This window comes from Psammomys obesus, unplaced genomic scaffold (assembly GCF_907164565.1).
Source record: "Psammomys obesus unplaced genomic scaffold, mPsaObe1.curated_primary_1811, whole genome shotgun sequence".
NCBI classification, from domain to species: domain Eukaryota; kingdom Metazoa; phylum Chordata; class Mammalia; order Rodentia; family Muridae; genus Psammomys; species Psammomys obesus.
The window spans coordinates 23,821,608-23,839,864 of NW_026596134.1; positions in this window are offsets into that span (position 1 = coordinate 23,821,608).

The window sequence follows — 18,257 nt, forward strand, 5'->3', positions numbered from 1 at the left end:
AAAAGAAACAGCTCCCGGGTCCTCGGGGCCCAGAGCCCACAGCACCATGGCCCGGGAGCTCAGAGGTCAGCATGGGGTGTTGCAGAACAGAACTTCCAGATGTCAGCCAGTTTGTGTCTCCAGTAAGTCTTAGCTGGGAGGCCTCTGGGGTGCAAGTGCTACATTTTGGGTTTGAAGTATTTTCCAAAGGCTTATGTTTTAAAGGCTTAGTTCCTGGCCTGGTACAGTGCCAGGAACTAAGGTGACCAAACCTTTAGGAGATAGGGCCTAATCTCCTTCTCTCCCTCTCTGTTTTTTTTTTTTTTTTTTTTTTTTTTTTTTTTTGTCTGTTTGATTTGTTTTGTTTTTTAATCAGGAGCTCATGTAGCCCAGGCTATACATCTGAGGATAACCCTGAGATTCTGACCCTTCCACTTCCCTAAGTGCTGGGAATCACAGGCATGGCCACCATACCCTGATACCTTTTCTCTCTGTAAGTTGATTATCCCAGGCATTTGTCATAGTAATAGAAATGTCACTGATTACCACCAGTTTTAATAACAAATATGACATTTGCCTTGAAGGTGTCAGAGGCTGAAGAATGAGTGGAGAAATCAAAACAGTCATCAAAAGTAGATTTTTTTAAAAAGTTTAAATTGAGGTCAAATAGCAAAAGAAAAAAAAAAGATGACACAGGCCATTGTTTAAAGCAGTAATGGTTTTTGTTTGTTTGTTTGTTTGTTTGTTTTTTGTTTTTTACCAGAAAAGAGGCAGCACTTCTGTAGCTTTTGTCTATCGTTATTGTCAAATACAATCTTTTTACCATGAAATGGGTAACAAAGACATTGATAAGAGAGAATTAGAGCTTGAAATTTAGAGATTATAGGAAGTGCCCCCTTTCTCTAGCATGTAATAAATTAAAGTCACTTACCTGAATGAATTACTTCCCAGGATGCTGATAACCCTTGCAAATGGGATTGCTGCTCAGAGCAACAAGAACAGTAGGTGCCAGAAGATGAGTGTTGGAAATACACACACACACACACACACACACACACACACACACACACACACACAATCAGACTGGCATCATCTTTGCCATGGTCATTTCTTATTCCAATATGGCACACAAACAGGAAATGGTATACACATCTTATCAAAGTGGGTCCTAGCCTCCTCCCTGCCAGGCAGGAGACTGGGTTGCATCTTGATAGACAGGGGAAGCTTATAGCGCCAACAAGGAAAGATGGGCTACCAGATCAGCGGGGCTAGAGGTTGTGAGTTCAAGCAGGGGCTCGGAGCCTGATGGCAATTGAACCTGCCTTTCATGTTGCCTGGAGTCACATTACTGTGTGCAAGCAGCTGGAACCCCCCCCCCCCCAGGCATTTAGGAGCAACAGAGAACTTTCCTGGGGAAATCTTGAACTCACAGGCTAGCAGGAAGAAAGGACTGCCAGCATTAGGACGGGCAGGACTCAGTTGGTCAGAAGAGTAACCTGGTCAGGACTGGAGTGCAGCACCCCTCTGGGGTAACTGAGCTTAGCATCTTCCAGGGCCCACGTTGACCTCAGAGGGACTTGAGAGAGGAAAATACCATTCAGCCCCCACATTAATCTGGGTAGTGTGAATGATGTGTGTGTGTGTGTCTGTGTGTGTGACAGGGGGTCATAGAAAATGGTAGGGAGACTCACAATGCTTCCATCCCTACTGCTGACAGGTGGAGGAGAAAGGCCCTTGTCCCTCCAAAGCCTTCCTCTGGACTCTGTCACTGCTCTCTGCTGTGTCTTGACTTGGCCAGCTAGGCTCTGTCCCCTTTACCAGAGGAGGAAATGCAACTCACCTGTGTGTCCAGTGCCCCCTAAGTCCTACACTCTTTTCAGTCTTGAAGTTGATGCCTGGGTCTGCTGAGCCCCACCCTCTTGTGTTTGCCGGGAGAGAAAAAGCGTGGTTATGGAATTTCCAGATTAGCCAAAGCTGTGAATGAAAGCTGATGTTTTCAGTGGTGGATCCTGACTTAAACTGAGCTCCAGAGAGTGACACAACAACCCTACCTAACCAGAGAAAGTATGCTGACAGCAGACGCATGATACTTTGTGTAGGCCCAAAACAAGCCAACCAAACAGGTATAGGGTGGCAAAGGGTTTACTTCAGATATAGCATGCACCAGAAATACAGACATGGGAGGGTGAGACAGAGTTCAAGGCCAGCCTAAGCTACACAGAGAAGACAAAGCTGGCCAGACCTTGTGAGCAGAAGTGGGGAAGGATGTAGCCCAGATGGTAGAGTTTACCCAGCATGCATGAGGCCCTGGGTTCCATCCCTGGCACTGCGTAAAACTGAGCATGGTAGCACACACTTGTAATCCTAGCACTCAGGAGATAGAGCCAGGAGAATTATTCAAAGCCATCTGGAGGTCAACCTCAGCTACATTAGACATTGTCTTAAAAAAAGAAAAAGAAAAACAAAGGAGTTTGGGATATGGCTTAGTGGAAGAGCATGTGCCTAGAATACCCAACAGCCGAGGCTCGTTTTCTACACAGCACCCTCCAAAGAATCCTAAGTATATAACTTCTCCTTGGAGATGTGAGTGAATGCCTGTTCACGCCAGCTGGGACCCCAGCAGCAGACCAGAGAAGGATTCTACCAAGGTCTAGCTGGTGAGTTCACAGGGGATTCTTACAGGAGGGTAAAAAGGACTCCCAGAAAAGTGCACCCCAGCACTGGTGATTGGGCACAAAAGCTCACCCGTGGAGCTGCTGTCCAACTCACAGGTAGCGCCAGCAGTCACCTCTCCTCAGCTATTAACTGCTCTTATACCCTGCGGGAAAGGGCTAGTGAATGTTCCGGCTTTCTGAGCTTCTTGACCCTTGTAAGTTTCCACAGAGGGCTTCCCCCTCCCTCCAGGAGCAAATAGGCACCCGACAAAAAGCAAAAGGGACTTTAAACTAGAACTACCTTCAAACTAGTTCAAAGGACCTCTTCTAAAGCCCTCAGCCGTGTGAACACAGAGAGGGACAGTGGAAGGGCTGTTTCCCACATACCTCTGGGCTGAAGGGTTGGGGACGAGGCAGGGCAGAGAGGACACTCCAGGGGCCGAAAGAAGAGCTCTGGCATGCTTCCAAGCCAAAGCTGCTGATGAATAGAGACATGAGGACTCACTCTAAAAGGACTTCAAGGGCTTGTAAGTGGGAGAGTGAGGAGTGGAGAGCCAAGTAGGAACTGAGTCTGAGAGGCCAGAGGAAGACCTGCCTTGAAGCAATGGCCTTGTACTGCTGGCCAGCCCAGCACTCAGCACCCAGCACCCAGTACATGAGGGAACACCAGCCAGTGAAGAAACTCCCAAGTTAACATTCATGAAAGCCCCTCCTAGACTTCCAAGTTTGTGAGTTAACTGACTTGCTGACAGAGTTCAAAGAAACTGGTCTTGATTTTCCTGAGGCCCGTGGAGAGCAGGTGGTCCCCTGGCTGTGGGCTGCAGGCCTCTGGATGGGAGGCATGTCTGAGTCAGTTGCCTGTCAGGAGACAGATGGAATCGGCCACATGACCCCTGGTCCCACATCCATTCCACCAAATGGAGAGACATGACAAGCTTTTTATTTTCAGGACAGAGCATCATTGATTATTCCCCGTTAATGCTTCCCCATCGATGGCGGGCAGGCACTAGAGGGAAATGGAAGGATGTGATATCCGGCCCCCCCAGAGGGAAAAATCAATGAGATATGGTTTGATATTTCATCCTAGGATAACCTCTCTCTCCAGCCTCCAACCCACAGGCCACTGCTTCCCCCCCACCAGGCATTGTCACATCCTTCCACACTCGCCAAAGGGCAGGGAGGAGGGAAGAAATGGGGACCAGGAATGATTACTCTGCGTCTACCCTCTCCTAGGAATTCATAGCAACCAGACCGTCTATAGGCCACGCCATGCCTCGCCCTGCAGCTTCCGGGTCCAAGAGGCCCAGCTTCCCTCCTGAGTGAGTTGAGTGAGGCAGTGTTTACTGCGGATCCACCCAGCAGTCAGCCAGTCTCAGAGGATGACCTTGGGAAACCGACAGACTAGAAACCGCGTGCCCCCTGGCAGGAGCCAACAGAAGTTCAGATGGAGAGAAAAGACTTGTGCTGCAGAGAGGTGACAGGAGGAAGCAGCCTTTCTCTGTACACGCACGTGTGCATGTACACCAAAAGGAACCAGAAGTCCCTCTCTGTCCCCCCAGAGGGGGACAACGTTCAAAACAAGACCCTTGAGAATCTTGGATGTGAAGTGTTGCTCCTTCTGGGGTCTTGGGGTAAAGAGGGAGTGAACCTCTTACCGGGGGAAGCAAACCAGTCACATCTGGACACCTAGAGCAATACGCCGGTAGTCTGAGCAGGATTCCAAAGAACACTTACCTGTGTCTGCACCACTGTCACTTCGCTTTCGGAAAGCCCCAAGGATGCTCACAACCACATATGACGCGTGAGTGGGGTTGCCCCAGGAGAAGGAAATAGGTAGTTTTGCTATTTTCCTTACTTGCAGAGGCTGGGAATCACAGGGTGAGCCCCTACCCCAGGCTGGAACAAGAGAGTTCCTCTAGATCAGTCCTCCTCAGTATCCCTAATGCTCCCTAATGCTGCAACTCCTTAATACAGTTCATGTGTGGTGGCCCCCAACCATATAATTATTTCCTTGTTACTTCATGGCTGTCATTTTGCTGCCGTTATGAATCATAATGTAAATGTCTGAAAATGTAGACGGTCTTAGACAACACCTGTGAAAGGGTCATTTGGCCCCTAAAGGGGTCGTGAGCCACAGGTTGAGAACCAGCGCTATAAATGTTGGCCTGTCAAGGCATAGAGGCTCCCTGAGTTGCAGGCTTAGAGTGGCTGAACCCGTCAGTCTATCTGCTGCCTGGAAGGGAAGTTAACTTGTATTTCCACACCTACCTGCCTGCCAGTGTGCAACTACCATTTGGGAATGGTTTGACTGTGCTCCCTGTTCCCATTTGAGGAACCAGGAGAGAGTAAAAACTGGCTCTCATCATGGTGGTTAGAAGTCAGGCCGTAGGAGGAGACAAGTTAGACAAGTTCATTATGTGGAAGCCTCCAAAGCTGAGGCCTTGTGGTTATGTAAAAGATGAAACATAATGAGGAACACACACAGAGCCTTGACACTGATGGCCCACACAAGCCAAAACTCTCTCTTCAAAGAAAACATCATTAAGTGAGTCCGCCAGACCTTGTACCTCCAGAACGGTGAGCCAAAATAAATCTTTTCCTTTCTTTTTTTGTAAAGTTAGCCCTCCTTGGGTATTTCATTACAGTAATGAAAGCTGACCTAAGCCACTCCCCATGGTCATATTAATTCTTCTAGAGTTCTTACAGGTAATACTTTCTCCAATGCATTTCTAAATGTGCAGGATGGTATCTCTGTCATGAGCATGCGCTACTTTTTAATATCTTAAAAGCTTGGGTCTTAGCAAGAACATGATTCAATCCACAAATGACCTATGAGGGCGCTGCCGTGAGCTATAGAAGGTGAACATCCTTTGTGGCCTTCGAGTGTCCCTGCACGTCCCTGAATTCATCTTCTGAGAATCCACTTCATGCACAGGCTTCTGTGCCCGTCTGCTGGCACAGTCATTTCTGCAAAATCCCGAGTCTCCCTCCTCAGCTCTGTGGCTTTTCCAGCTTCACCCCTTGCTAGCTCTTTCATCTACCTCACATGGGCAGGCAGGTGCTCAGGCCTTGGGGATTAGAGGAAACAGGTGCCTAGAGCATCAGAGGACAGCAGCTGAGTCCCATATTAAGGCATTTATGGGAAGGGGATTACCACAACGAAGGGAGATGGTGGTGGGATGACTGAGTCAGAATCCCAGCATGCCCTCTGCTACGGAAGTCCTTTTCCACACATGACCTAAAATTATACCTGCTTTCATGGCCTATCACAAAAGGGAATATCAGGGTCCATCCAGGATGGCCACACCGTACGGTGGGAGAATTCCTGAGTCCAAGAGGGAAGGGCTCTGTGCAGTGCTTCCTGCTCAGGGCTTGTACGTCATCCTGAAGCTCCCAGATATCCCCCATCCTCAAAAAACACTGCCTTATGCTCACACATATTTCCTGTTTTTGAGTTTGTTTTGTCTTGCCTCGTTTTCATGGACAATAACACACTCCCATGGCAATGCACACTCCTAAGGCATAGAGTTGATATCACCTTGACTTCCAGGGACCTTTCTACTCTCCTCCAGTTACTTCACACTTCTCTGGGTGAGCAGGATCCTGATGTGCAGGAACAAAGTTCCGTTCTGCCTGCTGCCCCACAGTCAGCTTTCCATCCCTGTAACAAAATGCCTGAGATGAACAATGGGTGAGGAAGAAATTTCCTTCTATTAGACGGGTTCAGAGGTCCCAGCCCATGGCCACTTGTCCCTGTCATATTGCCTGTGGCAGCACAGTGCATCCATCACAGCAGAGCACAACATGGAGGAAGAGGCCTATCCACCTTACAATGGAGGGAAGAAAAGTACAGGCTATTAAAACCCCAGCCTCTCTTCTGTCTCTCTCTCTTTGCTTCTCTGCTGCCATGAGATAAGCAAGTTTGTTTTGCCACCAGCTGCCTGCCGTGATATGCTGCCCCAGGCCCAATACAACAGTGCCAACTGACAAGAGTCTAAAACCTCTGAAACTGTGAGCCTAAACAAATCTTTCTTACTTACAAGGTGATTGCCTCCGGCACTTTGTTATAGCAAAGGAAAGCTGGCATAAGGCCCTACCTCCTAAAGGTCCTACCACATCTGTCCCAGTAAATGTCATGACTGGCAACTAAGTCTTTCATGCACGGACTTTTGGGGGAAACACTTGAAATCTAAACCATAACACTGCATACAAATGGAAATAGACACTATGTTCTAATCTCTGGCTTTCTTTGTTGAAAACTACTTTTCCAGCAGACAACAAATAGTTAAATCTTGTTTCAATCCAATTAGCTCCTTCATTTACTCCTTCTACTCTTTTTCTCTCCATTTACTACTTCTACTCTTAGATGGGGTCTCTTATGTCATATATTTCTTGAAAGTTGAAGTACTCTTTTTAATTTTTAAAACTTTATGTATGGATATAGTATTTCTGTGTCCTAATCTTCCATCCCTGATATTCTTTCTTTGGCTTAATCTAATCTGCTAGGGATTCTCTCCATTATATTTGCATTCATTTCAACAAGCTTCTCATTTCTAATGTTTCTGGGGTTTTTTTTTTCTCCAAATTTAAACTTCCTTGCTCAATTTTTCATCCATGTCATTTTCTCTTTCATTTTGCTGATTTTCAATCTCTTTACTTCATTGGTCTAATTTTCTTTTTCCTTTTTGAAATCACTGATCGTTTTTTACAAGTAGACTTTTGGATTATTTGCCTAACAAGTCAACCATTTCTGTATCTTTAGATTTGCTAATTAAGGAGTTAGTATCTTTTGGAGGCATCATCTTGCCTTACTCTTTTGTGTTTTCTGTGTTCTGTGTGATGGTTTGTGTATCTGTCCGCACCTGTGCTCTCTCATCCACTTTTATTTGAAAATATTCTTAGTGAGCAGCCTACTCTTTGAGGACACAGTCACTACTGCCCCTCAAACCACTGTAATTACAACATCAAACTGAACAAGATATAGAAATACACTTAAAGTATACCAAACCACATTAGGATGCCATTGATAACCACAGAATAGAAGAAGACAGAGATCGTGTAGACTATACTATGCTTTTTTAAATTATTTTACGTGTATATGTGTTTTGCCTTTAAGTATGTCTGTACCCCATGTGCATGCCTGGGAACCAGGGAGACTAGAAGAGGATGTTAGATCTCATGGAACTGCAGATAGTTGTAAACTACTATGTGGGTGCTGGGTATCAAACTCAGGTCCTTGGGAAGAGCAGCCAATGCCCTTAACCATGGAGCCATCTCTCCAGCCCAGCTATGCAGTGAAGTTAAATTTATTTGGGGTAAAAAAATAAAACAGCAGATGAATGAAATAAAGTAAGGAAGCTTGGAAAGGGGAAAAAGAAAGGTTAAATGACAAAAGAAGACAAGAATGGAGATTAATCGAAAGTAAGAGAAAAGAAGCTGGTTGCCCAATAAAGAAAACGTATAAACAAAATAAATGTAAGAAGAGGAATAAAAATGTAGGCTTTAAAAAAAAAGTAACAGGAAAATACTAGTAGTGAGAAGAAGATGAAGAAGAAATGAGTAAATAAATAAATATTGGGACCAAATTAAAAAAAAATAAAATGTCAGAGTATTTATCACCTTTTGGGTGTTTTAAACACTGAGTCTGACAGGTGGAAGAGTCTGGGTGTTCAGCTGAAGATGGGGGTCTCTTTACCATTTAAGCTGGTGCTGAATCCAGCACACCATCTCAGGTGTTCGTGCTACCATTTGTACTTGGCATTTCTTCTAGCCACACTTAGCTTCACAGCCCAAGGCAAGGTAGATTTCCCATACTCCTGAGACAACCCCCCCCCCCCCGGTTGTATACTCTACAGTGGCTAGCCATAGTGTGTCCTGCAAGCATGTCGGAAGGTGGGGAAGCAAACAGCACTGGGATGTGAACAGCGGAAACGGACTGTCTTCAAAGCCAGCTCAGCTTCAGTGCTTCAAGAAACAGGACCGACCTCTGGTCCATCGAGGAGCTGATTCACAAATCCTCAGCTGCATCCACGGCTTAGGAGAGCTGGCTCACCTAGCTTTCTTCCCACTCCTGGCTGAGAGTCATGACCAGGGCCCTGTCATGACAGCCTACTCCTGTGCATGAAACCACCATTCTGTCCCTCCACACTTCCCCATTGCCTCATCACTTTTCTGTGGCTCCTCATGCTCTCCCACTCTTTCTTTGGAATGAAGTCAGTTCTTTGTTATCCTGACTCTTCTGATTCAATGCCTCACAGACATAGCTTTTTACCCACAAAGAACACTTAAGATGAGTTCACCCTTAAGGATCAGCTTCTGGTCATTTTTGGTAAATATCCCATGGGTACTAGAACAATCCTACTGTTGGTTATAGTGTTCTGTACCTAACGTGGGTAAACTTTACCCTCTTCACTCTGGGGACTGAATCCAAGGTCCTCTGCTTCCACACTGAACCCCCACAATTAATCACTTCTCTTATTATACCTTCCATACTTTAAATGTCTGTACAATCAGGTACCTACCATTCTATAATTTTTATTTCCATATTTTGAAACTGTTGGTACACAAAAATCCAAAGTATATGTTCCTGATATATTTATTATTATTAATCTTTATGAAAAGTACTCCTGGATATGTAACCATGCTTCCTGGCCTATATCTACCCTGATAGTTGAATAGCTACATTAGCCTCGACTTGGTTGGTCTATGCTTAGGTCATCCTTTCCATCCTTTTATTTTAGTTGTTCTTTGTGTTTCCATTAAATGTGCCTCTTGGAAGCAACTACGTAAGCCTTGAAGGTATTCTTTTCTATTCATGTACAGTAGGCAGCATCTTTAAGATAACCCCATTGACTAACACACACACACACACACACACACACACACACACACACACACACACACTTTCCTTTTTGTAATTCCCTCCCTTTTGATTATTTTGATAGGTAAAATATTCTTATTTAATATTTGTGTTATTTAAAGGCCACATGTGTTATCTATTCCTTAATAACCACTTGGTGTCTTTGGCCCTGCTTTATTTTGGACTGTTGCGCTCTTTCTTTATAGACACTCTCTTCTGTTTTAGTTTCCCACCTTAAGAAAGTTGCCAACTCTTTGCCCAGGTTCTCATTTGCATTGGCTTGTAGTACTATGATCAACCTTTAAATGTTTTTTTTTTTATTAATATATTTTATGTATGAAGTGTTTTGCTCGAATGGGTGTCTGTGCACCATGTACTTAGCTTCACAGCCCGAGGTAAGGTAGATTCTCCCATGCAGAGGTCAGAACAAGGCATCAGAGGCCCTAAATCAGAGCTATTGAGTCACCACATGAGTGCTGGGAATTGAACCCAGGTCCTCTGCAAGAATAAGCGCTCTTAACTGCTGAGGCATCTCTCCCTCATCCATGAAGAATTCTCTGTCTATAAAACTGAATGCAGTAGCCTCATAGCTTCCGTGCTTTGTTCCCTGCTTTAAGGCCTTCCTGCATTTGAGTTATGAAGACTTTTTAGCTCTGTAGAAGAGGGCTCACTGCACAAGCTCAGGTCCACCCTCAGCACCTGTGTGAAAATGCCCAGATGTGGTCGCACTCTCTAGCTCAACAAGAAGCCTTCTTGGAAAAGAAGGTGGCTGGCTCCTGAAGACCAGCATCTGAGGTTGACCTCTGGCCTGCATGCACACAAATACACCCACACATCTATTCTTATTTCCCACTGGACTGACTGTGTGCAGACTGTCCTGGCATGAGGAGTGAAGAATGGTTCTGTTCATTTTTCCCAAACACCATGGAGCAGTCCCCGCCCCACTGATTTGAAAGCCACCTTGATCAGCTCCCATGTATGTTTGCTCTATCTCTGAACTGTTCTATTTTCCTCTATTTGTAAATTATTAGCACACTGTAACTACACATATGTAAATGCTAATATGTAGTGGAGTCTTTCATCACCTTCTATCTGTGCTAGTAGTATCTGTTTTCCCACGAGACTTTTAAAATGAGTAGTTAAGTCTTTTTTAATAAGCCTATAATCCCAGCACTCAGGGAGCAGAGAGGCAGGCAGATCTCTGTGAGTTCGAGGCTGGCCTGGTCTACAAGGCGAATCCAGGTCAGCCAGATCTACACAGAGAAACCCTGTCTTGAAAAACCAAAAAAGAAAAAACCTACTAGTATGCTTCTTGGGTATCATATTAAGATTCTTATTTTTTATTTATTATTGTGGGTGCCTACAGAGGCCAGAAGAGGGCACTGGATCCCTCTGGGTGAGCTTACAGGTGGTGATTAGCTGCCTGAGGCAGGTGCTGGGAACTGAAATTGGGTCCTCTGGAAGAACAGCAAATGATCTTAAATGCTGAACCATCTCTCCAACCCTGGATATCATAGTGAATTGATGATTAAACATGGGGAAGTGATGTCTTCATGTTGATCATTCCTATGTAAGAACATAACATGATAATCTTTCCATTTGTCTTATTTTCACCAGGTCTTGTTTGGTCCCTCACCAGAATTTAGATTTTTTTTCTGCAAATAAATTTATTCCTTATTATTATTATTATTATTATTATTATTATTATTATTATTTGGCTTCTGCTGCTATTGTAGAAGTTATTTTCTCCTAGAGCATGAAATTGGACACCATGTAGATAAAGATGTTTTCTGAAAATTAATTTTGTAAATTATTTTGTTTGTCTTTGGTTAGTCCTGTTTTGCTTCTAGGTAAACAATCCATTTCAGCTGGGAATTCCAATTTTATCTTCTCTTCCCTTCTAATATCTCTGCCTTTAATTTCCTTCTCTTGTCTAATTGTTTTGTCTACGTCCTGGGTAACAATTTTAAATAGTGATGATTAGTAGACATCTTGTCTTGTTCCTGGCTTTAATGAAATTGCTGCTGGTATTCTCAATTAAGCACGATGCTAGCTTCGGATTGAGATAAATATATTTTATCATATTAAGGAGACACCCAGCTATTCCTAATATTAAATGATCCTTGTATTCCTCAAATAAGCCTCACTTAGTCATGGTGAATTACTCTTATCTACAGCCATCTGGCTGGATTCAAATCCTAGCTCCACTGCTTACTACTGGAGTTTCAGCAGAACGCTTTACCTCCTCATGACTCAGTCCCTTTCTTTGCCTTTTAAAACAAGGATGGAGGTGGAAGAGGGCACCTGTTCATTACGTGGCTGTGCGTATCAACTGGCTGTATGGAAATCTTCAAATGTTTAAAAGCTACTTATAGACACAGGCACACACCGAGCGGGCTGTTCATATTTATTCCCCATTCTCCTGTGGAATATTTTCTATTTTTAAAAATTCCTTATACATTGAGCTTAGTCATTAGTGATGTAAATTACAAACATGCTTCCAGTTACTGTATTTTTATTTGCTTATGGCATAACAAAATGCAAAAGCTTTGTTTTCTTTGAAAAAGTCAAAAGTTTCCAACTGCACCTGAATTTCAAAAGGCAGCAGGGGAAGATACGTGTCTCCAATCCCTCACTGTCCCTGCTCCCCCGCCCCTTCACCATATGAACCTGCAATCATCTCCAATGAAGGTGGAGTTTTCCTACTGGTCCAAGGAGAATGAGGAAGAAGGCACATAGGTGTCTTATATGACCACCCATCATGACCTGGCAGTTGACCAGCACCCCTGGGAAGCCTGCCCAAACCCAGCTTCCAGACCCGGCCAACTTGCTTATGAAAGCCTTCGTAACTTAAGAGCTTGTAATCACACAACTCCATCTCATGTTCTTTCCTTTCTTATTTAAATTGTGGGAAAAACCAAACCAACATTCACGGCTCCTAGCAGCCCTGAGATGGACACTGGGCAAAGTTGAGACCACCAGCCAAAGCTTGCTGACTCCTGTTAGAGAAATCTGCCGTTATTTCCCCTAGCAATTGTATCGTGTTGTCTAAGCAAATTCGTGGCCACTCTGGAAATTATCCTGGCATACAGTTTGAGGGACAGGCCCAATTTCCCTATTACTGTATAGCTGTCTAAGGAATTCTGTCCAGCTGCCCCAGCCTGTCTTCTAGCCCATCTCCGCCCAGGCCCCGACACTGCTGTGACCGAGCACATCAACCTTCCTGTATCCTGAACTTTCTTACACAGCTGAGCCCATTTCTGAATTGTCTATTCTGTCCCACTGCCTGCCTATACATGTGCCTGTACCTCACTTTCAGTTAGATTTCATATTAATATATAATAGGGCAAAGTCTGTCTTCCAAGCACTTTTTCAGGGTTTTCTCAGGCTGGTCTTCTTCCTTTGTTCTTCAAAGTCAATCGTATCACAAACATACCACAAAAAAAAAAAAATTATATATATATATATATATATATGTATATATATGTATATATTGACGATATTTGCAATGGGGGTGGAGGATTGGGAGATGGACCACTGTTCTTTCTAGAGAACAATCCCACATTTTAAGTTATAATCAGGTTTGTTTAATGTTACAGAACTAACCCATCTTTTCATTTGTCCTGATTGGGTAATTTTGGTAAATTATTTAGGGAGGTTTTGAATTTTATTGGCAAAGGTTGTTTACAGTATTACCTTACTTTCATATTTTGGCTGCATCTACCTCACTTCCTGCTTTGGTTTATGATTTTTAACTTGTGAGCTCAGTTTCTACACCACCTTACTTGTGGGAGTACTTTGACACCTGGAGGGAAATTTGCTCTTGCAGAGTTTTGAGGTTGCTTCTGCTAGTCATCTGGAATTATGACAGACCCAGGTCCACTTTTAGACCACAAATTTAGAACACACAACATACAATGGAACAGAAACCTATGTCAGGAACAACTTGAACATTTTTTTAGGTGAAAAATGTCATTTCTTCCACTGGGGTCAAAAATGGAAAAAGGCAAATTTGCTTCCCTTTAGGTCTATGGTTTAGTTAGCACTTAATCCACACTAGTAGGTGTCATGCTTGGAAGGAGCTGGCCTTGTGAGAGACCTCAGCTGAGAACCCCTTCCTTAGCATCCCATGCCTGACCCCAGGTGCTCACCCCAGTCTTCATGCCAGAAGCCCAAGATCACTGGGGCTTGATAAAAACACTTAGGGTGAAAGATGGTGTCACATTTGCCCCCACCCCCTTTTTTTTACACCACTGTAGACTCTTTCCATCCTATTCAATCCACTGTGCATTTAGGAAGAGTTTCTTTTTACTCTAGTGGATTAACAGTGAAATTAACTCCCACAAGTAGAAGAAGTCAGTAGCAGGAAATAAATTAGCATACAAAAAATCAGTACCCTTTATATAAAGCATTACCGGCTAGAAGATACAATGGCAGACAGAGTGCTTACTGGCGAGTGCTTCGACTGATGAGTCACGTCATTTTTCTGCATGTCCTTTCCTATAGTGCATCTGATTTTCATCCAATTATGCATAGGCATCAGACAGTAAAGATAGGACGGACTTGCCCGAACGTTCACTTGAAAACAGTTTTGCCTTAATTAAAAGAAAATTATATTTATTGTGTACACATGTGCCATGGCATGGCCATATAAAGCAGAAGACACATTATGAGGGCTGATTCTTTCCTTTTACCATGTGAGTCCCAGGGACAGAACTCAAGTCACTGGGCTTGGTGACAAATGCCCTTTACCTGCTCAACCATCATCCCTTTTAAAACTTCCAGTTGATCCTCATGTTTATCCAGGATTAAAAACCCCAGCTTTAATGGACAACAGAATTCACAGATAGGAGGCATACTTCAGTGGTAGGCAGGGGTCCAAAGTCAAGAAAGGATATTTTGGTTGAAGTGGGAAGTTTCTGAGCATTTTAAAATGCTAAAATGTCTGACAAGAGGCTATACATAGCTAGCCTGAGCAATGACAAATCAAGAGGGCTGAGAGCAACAAACTTGCACAAGAAAGGGAGTGTGACCGGGAGGCAGAGGACACTGCTGAATGGTCATGGATGGAAGAGTGAGATCAGTCGCTGAGAGGCCGCAGTTAACAGTTTGGAGTGGCTGCACTGCAAAAGCTGTGACTAGGAGGGGAACTGGCTGAGATACTGGGCAGTAAGAACCGTTAGCATGATTCTGGGTGCTACCACTTTGCTCAGCTGCTGTCATCAGCCACTGGTAGGAATAAGATGTAGGTAAGTTTGGAAAGCTACCTGGAGGCTATTTAAAAATTCTCTACCTTCTTTCATTCTTCAATTTAAAACATTTCAAGATTTACAAGGGTCATAAACTACACTGCAGAGAAAGAAAACATTTGCATTATGAAAACCATAGGAAGCTTTTAAAGTTGTTTGTTAAAGACAGTCTTGCTATGACGTTCAAGCCAGCCTAAAATTCTCCTGCCTCTTCCACGGCATTGCTGAAATCACTGGCATGAGCCACCATCACAATTTTTTTTAAGACAGGCGTCCTCTACATAGCCCTGACTGTCCCAGAACTCAGTATATAGACCAGGCTGTCCTCAAACTCCTAGAGAGGGTGTGTGTCACCACGCCTTGCACTATCAAGAGACTTGATAGTCATTTAGTAATGCTGACATTTTTGGCAACAGGTGGTTTTAATTGGTCTTTAAGATGGGAAAGAGAAGTTGTGTAGTGTTTTAAAAGGTTGTAACAATTGAGAGCTAAGACAACCACACAGATTTAGAGTTTAAGGAAACAAAGCTAGACAGTTCTCAGAACACCATTGTATTTTTAAGCATGGACCTCATCCTCATATTTAAGAGTGCTCTATCTGCCCAATCTGTTTTGCCGGGCTCCTTTTTTAAAACCTATAATCTACACCCCTCTGTATCACTGTTCCTTTTTTTTTTTCTTCCACATTGACATTTCCAGGCATAGGTCTTCCTCTTTTTGAGACTGTAACCCAGGAGTGAACATCCCTGGCCACTTCTGTGCAGTGCCTGTAGTAGAAATACCAGGCCCATGCCTTGACTTCACTTCTCTGACAGGTTAAGAAGCTATCCTTACTTGCTAGCAAATGTAACTCTAACTGCAGCAAAGGGAGATAAGGAAATGCTGACAAGCAAAACTAGCTTTAGCAAAGGAGGAGGCTGATAACAGTGGAATGCTTCCACTACCCCAATGTCTAAGCTATGCTCCCAACAAGACAGCGGCCATGTCCGCCAGTGCCAGCCACTCTGATCTCAGCCCAAACAAGGTTCCTAAGACACCGAATGCAGCTTCTGCTGCTGAAGTGTATCTGAGGCATTTAACCCAGGAAGGAAAGGAAAAAAGCACATTGCTCAGAACCGCAGTAATGATGACAAAACAGAACAAAGACCTTAAATGAACCATGCATCCCTAGCACACTTTACCTAGAGCCAAAGAACCTACTGCACCAGCCATGACCATGGCATCCCGGAGCTCCTCCTAACCTATGACTTTCAGCTCTGCATGGCTTCTGTGAGGATAACTCAGGTGCAGCAGAACTTCTTAGACCATGGAAAGAAATTTTAGATAGATGGATAGACAGATACATAGAAAGATAGATAGATGATAGAGGGATAGATAGATAGATAGATAGATAGATAGATAGATAGATACATACATACATACATACATACATACATACATGCTTAGTATCATACCCAAATACAAAGCTTAATCTTTTCAGGGCTGATATTTTAAATACTTGTTCTACATTGAGTTTTACTTAATAAAAGATCTCATTCATAAGCACCACAGATTAAGACGCTTTATTTACTTTGGGTCATTTGCAGAGAGAACTACCTTGTTTAAGAGCCAAGGTCATCTGAAATTTTTTCTTTGCAATTGATTTCTAAAGAACTCAAGGCCAAACCACACCGTTCAGAAAAAACTAGTTTCTGCCCCTCCAAATGTAGCACCATGTAAACAGGACTGAATTCCTCTTCTCATCAGCTCTAACCAGCTACCCAGAAGCTTTGATAAAATGCAACTCTTCCTGTAAACACAGCATCTAAAAATAATCTCAGATCCCCTCAAACTTCTTGGTAAAGCTAACATCTTATGAATGGACTTCATGCAAGTAGATAATGTGACTTTTGTCCGCTACAAAAAAAAAAAATATATATATATATATATATATATATATATATATAAACAGTGAAATTCAGAGAAACATCCATACACTCCATAAGGATATATCAGAACCTGGAACTCAGAACTGTGGCACTTGGCTTCATTAATTCTGGTATTAAATGTATGAGCACAATCAATGGTCATCATTAAGGTCTGTCAGGTGATCTTCATACTGACAACAAAACCTGATTGCAAAACCACATTTCTCCTTGAAGAGCAGATCTTAATTTATGACATTATCCACTGTGTCATTTAAAAAAAAATTAAATATAAGGTTTAAAATACAGCTGATCATAAAGTTAGCCCCTGAAGCTGGTTAAGAGAAACTAAGCAGAATAAATGGCTTCCTTAAGCATGCATTTACACCTAAAAATGAGTATAATTTACAACCCTGTATTAGAAACTATGTGTGTGCTTAATATTCTATTTTCTCGGTAAATAACTTTATTCCCATTCATCATAGGTAGGTAGATGCTGCAATCTTGGGCGATCCCTGTCAAAACTATTCAAAAATGTGTAGAAATGCATGACCAAGGAAGATGATAAACAGTCATAAATAGATATGGGCCTCAGGCTGACTTGGGATACCAATGAGAAACAACAGATTAACCCAAGGCAGAACAGCATCAATGTCTGTAGTTTCAGTATGGGCTTACTAACGTGACTGAGTGAAGTATACAACTCTGCCTTCACCTCTGGAAACTGCCACTGCTTCAAAGAGACATCTAAAATGCAAATAAATAAATATACACAAAGTATTTGAAATCCTAAGTAGGAAAGAGGACAATCAGTCAATGTACCACAAAGGTGAGCAATGGGAATGCCTTTGCACCTAACTGTAGAGGTGTCCACAAGTCATCAGCAGAACCAATGTCTGCATGAACCAGCTTGGAAAATTTCAAAAACATTATCAGTAGATTTTTCTCTTAACCTGACTCAGAATGCTAGAAATGTGTTCCATGGGCTACTGCAGGAACTGGGTGTGAATGCATGACACACACATCCACTGTCATCACTTAACCGTGTAACAGTGCCACACTATCTTTTGTGGATGCAGCTGTGACAGCCATAAGACAGCAGGGTGATTCTGGCTTTGGTGTTACCCCTTCCGTCCTGTGCTCGCTCTCTGCACCTCCCTCCACCATCCTTGCCATGCTCAGCTCATACATTTTCAGCTGTCCACAACATCTATGAAAACCGAGCTTCAGGTTCCCCTTTCCAAACAGTCATACTCTGGCCACCTGCCCATCTCACTACATTGCCCAAGTGAATGTAACTCTCACAGGAAACACACTGATTACACTCTGTGTGGGAGGGATAGTTACACTTTGGGAAAAGGAGCCTGTTGGGCCACCAGGTACCTGTCTGAGAGAGAGGTGTTGTCTCCCGAGTGACCAAAGCAGTGAGCATTTAACACATAGCTCTGGTGTTATTTCAGAGTAGAAGCACTCAGTTGGTATATATTAAAAAAAAAAAAAAAAAAAAAAAAAAAGCACTCTGTCAGGCCAGACCCTAAATGACAGGTGCTCTGGATAATACTTTTTGGGAAATAATGTGGCTTTCCCCCAGCAGCTCTAGGCAGTCACTTAT